This window comes from Scardinius erythrophthalmus (assembly GCF_964197995.2).
Source record: "Scardinius erythrophthalmus genome assembly, chromosome: 4".
Lineage (NCBI taxonomy): Eukaryota > Metazoa > Chordata > Actinopteri > Cypriniformes > Leuciscidae > Scardinius > Scardinius erythrophthalmus.
In genome coordinates this window covers 21,896,235-21,901,614 of record NC_138224.1, presented here as the reverse complement: position 1 = coordinate 21,901,614, position 5,380 = coordinate 21,896,235, and the positions used below count along the sequence as shown (strand labels likewise).

The 5,380-nt window shown below is 35.0% G+C and overlaps 1 long non-coding RNA gene across 1 annotated transcript; it reads left to right on the top strand.

Annotated features, from left to right (window-relative positions):
* The first annotated feature begins 1,825 nt into the window (after positions 1 to 1,825).
* LOC308689581 lies at positions 1,826 to 4,220 on the top strand. Its single transcript, XR_014030021.1, has 3 exons — positions 1,826 to 1,904; positions 2,045 to 2,137; positions 4,089 to 4,220. It is a non-coding gene; the product is annotated as an uncharacterized lncRNA (long non-coding RNA).
* The last annotated feature ends 1,160 nt before the right edge of the window (positions 4,221 to 5,380 follow it).

The window sequence follows — 5,380 nt, the reverse complement described above, 5'->3', positions numbered from 1 at the left end:
GTCCGATTTAGTGTACTGGTTCGACCAGTTCACTAAAAAGAACCGGTTCAAAAGAACGATTCGTTCACGAACCGGACATCACTACACGTCACACTGCAAAGTCACCAGGAAAAGTATCCTGCCGATGAAAGAGGCTGCTGACACGTGGAGAGAGACACTGCCTTAATTGAACTAAAACCCTAAAACAGGTAAGTAAACATTTAAAAAAAATTAATTTAATATGTTATTCAGTTGAGAGATGATATCAGATGAATTGGAAGTCACACATGCCCCCTAATACCTTGAAAAACTTCTTAAAACTGCGGCAATTTGCGCGGGCACATTAACCGAAAAGTCGACAAATGCGCCCGCGCGTTCTGCTGTTTTTTTTTTTTTTTTTTACATAGCAGCAAAATAGACTTAAAATACTCCGTCATTTATGGTCATACAGACTTGAAATATGGAAAAATAAACTGTAAAATGTCTTTTTTATGTGTCCACTTACAATCGAAACAAAACATTATGCTTTTGTGTGCTTTCTGCCTCTCCTTCTACATGAACTTTTTTTCTGGAGCAGGTCTCTAAACGTAAGCAAAACTCAGCAAATACACTGTCAAGAGTAATCTTTATAATAATTTAAGTGTTTACTTTTTAATGATCTAATTCAAAACGAAAGAGAATATTCTGTTTATGTAATCTATATAAAAAGAGAGACGTTAGTCGTTCTCATGGCAACTCATTATCTGCTAATCAACCGCTGAAAGCGCGCGATATTCAAACGTAAATATCTTTGTTCTAATATGAATCGCGTTTGTATGCGTGAATGAACGGCTCAGATGCTCGTTTACTACAATTACAACATGCTATTTTTACATGAACGTAACGCTATTATAGTTTAGCTTTTCCTTAACTATATTGCAATACTGAGATGAGTAAAAATCTGCTGAAATATGTTCATGAAATATGTTGTTTAAATAAAATGCAATGTTTTAAACGTATGCTATTACACTGCAAATTAAAATGTATACGCCCTATATTAATGTATCATAAAATATATATATATGTTTGAGACGAAATATGAATGTTTTTAGACAATACTAATGAATCCTTAACTTTGAAATACGTATGATAAAATTTATGCTTTTTACAAAGGAAAAATTACACTTGGAATAGTTAAAATTGTAATTGTTGTTGACTTTCATATTATTGTGTTTCATTAGTCACAATTTTGGGGAGAGGATAAATATTCCAAACCTGTCTGAAAATACAATATGATGATTAACTGCACAATTACTAGAAATGTTTACATTGGATATTATAAAATTTGCTTGCATAAAAATTTGTTTAACTTTAAACCAATTCTATAGAATGGCCCATATATCCTATTTGAACAGGATTTGTTTCCAGGCATGACTGTGGGCTTTTGACTTTCATTTATATAGTATTATTTATGTTAACTATATGCTAAATAAATTAAAAGCAATATACTGTGTCTGTGTGTGTGTATACATTTCTTGTCAGCCGTCTTCTTAGGTGTGTCTTCTTAGCTACAATGAAGTTTTAAGAGTTTTTATCCAGTCATCAATGGCTTATTGATCATTATAGGTATTATCAATAATTAAGTTGTTGTTGCTAGTTTGAGTCGAGAAATACACATTTCAGCATTATCATCACTAATCTGTGTGTGCATTTTCCGTGAGAACCAAGCAAGTTGACTGTCCGCTCAGTACAACAGAGGCAGGAGCTCTGCACTGGGGTTGCTCGAGTTATATGGGCACACAACTTGCTACAAGAGCTATATCCACTATTACGAACAATAAAGTAATATTTGACACATTTTGTCTTTCAGATTCTGAAAATGTTCAAAGGCCAATCTCAAGATACTCTGGGAGGTCTTTCTCAGAGCAAATGGTCACTTCTAAGAGGTTTGTTTAATCGATTCCAGAAAACAACAGTGTCCCATGCCCCCATTTCTTTAATTCACTCTTGGCACTCTCACCCATGCTACAGTTCCTGTAGATTACCACACACATGTAATTTCTAAATGGTGAATTTGTTTCTTCAGGCTCTTTACCAACCGGCTGATGGCAAAATTCAATATGAAGGGGAAGGTGAAGAAGCAGAAACTGCCTCTGGAGACGACTAAAACTTTTGAAAGGTAAAGGTACACAAATTATGTTAGTATTATTATAATAAAATGATACCCAATTGTACTTTTTAAACTGGTAACCTACTGAACAAACTTTAAAAAAAATTGCAAATTGAAAAGCACATGCTACATGCATAAAGTTTAAAAACACAATGAACTAATTTTTTTCTTTTTTTTTTTTTTTTTTTACATTGTTCTATTTTAATAAATTAAAAGCACTCAGATAGACAAAAGTGAGGGTAAGCATTAAGACAATTCATCAAGACAAAGTTAATCATTCAAGGGCTGTGAGTATTTTCTCTTTGCCTTTTGTTTGATTCACATTAATGATGCAATCATCAGAAGGTTTATTAGACTGAATGCAGATCAAATAATACCAATCTCCCCTTTTCTCCAAACTATTTACACCAATTTAAGATATGAACTGTTTAAGTGAATACTCTCCAATCCGGTCATTTTGACATATTTTGTTGTGTATTTGATGGTTAAATGCGCACACAAAGCCTAAAATATAATTTCCTTGTCTAGTTGCGGTCGGTTTCGGTGCGCACACACATAAGCCACCTTGAAGTTGGAAACAGCGTCCCTTGCTCGAAATTATTGTCCATTATTACATGGCTTGGTTGAACTCTAATGTAGAAAGCGGTGTGTTATTTCTTGATAACACAACTCTGCTAAGTTTAACACACCGTTGCCATGAAAAACAGGTTTGCTATAGACGCAGGATTCTAACCGTAGAGACGTAACGGAGTATTTTCTTTAGCAGAAGCAATACAATCCTTTTTAAATGAATAAACTCCTTTTTAAATCAATTTTTTATGTCAAATTATAAATTTATTTGGTGGGTAGCCATGTAATAAGCGGGATAATGTAGAGCGAGGCGGTTGTTATAGCGAATACAACCCCTTCAGGCAGATTCAAGACCCCTCCGCATCAGCCTGCGGGGTTGTATTCGCTATAACATCCGCCTTGCTTTACATTATCCCTTACTTAAATAGCTCTTTTTTATTATCAAACAAGTAACCGCAATGCAACAGTAGAGACTGCATTTTACAACAACTCTCTTCTGCATTGCAAATATCAAAAATGCATCATAGACAGATGATTTAATATTATCTCGTATAGAAACGGCTGGCAAAGATGGAATTTGCAAGATAACATCTATTTATCATTAATAAATAGTAAGTGCATTTTCTCAATTTCTCCAGTACTGACAGCAGAACTGATAACGCTGGAGCTGGATACTTCACTGGATTACCTCTTTCTAAACTCATCTACAAGTAATCTAGTATTTGCTAAAATGGAAGTTATAGTATCCAAAAGCATTACATTTGGGCTGTGCTTGAGAAATTTTATTATATGCAGTCTCTCTCAATTCATGATTGCTATCTTAAATATCTTGTCACCCAAGGCCACTGTCTATTGCAGTCTTACACCTTCCTAACATACAGCGACGCGAGTTTACAGAACCCATTTTCAGTCATTTGTTTGCTGCCATATACCACACCAGTCACCATTGGTCACTGTAGTATTGCCACTTCAAGGATTAGTTCACCTCAAAATGAAAATTTCCTGATAATTTACTCACCCCAATGCCATCCAAGATATTCATGTCTTTCTTTCTTCAGAGGAAAAGAAATTAAGTTTTTGAGGAAAACATTCCAGGATTTTTCTCCACACAATGGACTTCAACGGTAACCAAATTGTTGAAGTCCAAATCAATGCAGTTTCATGCTGGACGTAGGCAGAAGTACCGCCCCGTTGTTTACAAAGTGAACTTGCGAAGACTAATACAAACCATTTTAAATTAACTGACAAAAATCCATAAATATGTCATTCAACATACAATAAATTTGAACAATCCTCCTCCACGCTTGTAAACAATGAGCCAGTATAAAAATATTGTATGTTAACTTGCAATGTTACTTATGGATTTTTTGTTTTTGTTCAACTCTTGCAGCTGCAGTCATAAAATGGGATAAAGAAGCTACAGAGGCTACAATCAAGCATCATGCAGCAGAACATCTTAAACGTGCCGTGGAGGGCATACAGGGGTGGAAATAATGAGGAATTTTACATGAGTACTGTAAGGCCGCGTGTGTTTATTTCTAGTTTAGGGGACTTTATGTCTCTCTCCCCCTTTCCAACCACCCACCCCCAATCTTGGTCTGGAGTAATTTGTTTTTTGTTCACTTGGCAGTTCAGTGTAACCATTAGAGTTGTTTTATTTATCAGCCTGTTCATAATTTGCTGAAAACCTCATTAAAGATGGAAAAAAATTGTCATTTCAAACTATTTTTGCTTTTTTTTTAATCAATAATCACATGTCACTTATTTCCAATTGCAAAAATATAAGGCTACTAAAAAGTATTTGCATGTTTTAGACAGGTGCATCAAAGGGATAGGTATTAATTTATTATTTACAATTTTAAAGCAGTAGTTCTGCACACTGCTTTTACTATGACTAGAATGAGTTTTATTGAATACCATGTTGTCATCCAACCTTGGAACAAAAGCCTGTTTGATGACCAAAACATGGTTTAATAAAGCTAATAGTAAAGCTAATTTCGTTTGTGCATCTTAAAATTTTGTATGAATGTTCTTTAGACGTCTGTAAGTGACGTTGAAATGACGTTGTGAAAACTTTCATTTACAATATTGTAAAGATGTTACTTGGACATCAAAAATCAACATTTAAAAGAGATGTCTAATGAACGTTCACTATGTACGTCAATAGTGAACGCTAAAAAGACGTTTAAAAAAGACGTCAAAAACTTTCATTCTGGCTCTTCAGCGGACGTCTTCTGAACGTTCACTTTTTATGTCAGTTGGACGTCAACAGTGAACGTCAAAAAGACGTCTAAAAAAAGACGTCATAAAAACTTTCATTCTGGCTCCTCAGCGGACGTCTTCTGAACGTTCACTTTATGTCAGTTGGACGTCAACAGTGAACGTCAAAAAGACGTCTAAAAAAAGACGTCATAAAAACTTTCATTCTGGCTCTTCAGCGGACGTCTTCTGAACGTTCACTTTTTATGTCAGTTGGACGTCAACAGTGAACGTCAAAAAGACGTCTAAAAAAGACGTTCAAGCTGACTCTTCATTGGACGTCTTTTGAACGTTCACCTTTTATGTCACTTGGACGTCAACATTGAACGTCAAAAAGACGTCTAAAAAAGACGTCATAAAAACTTTCATTCTGGCTCCTCAGCGGACGTCTTCTGAACGTTCACTTTTTATGTCAGTTGGACG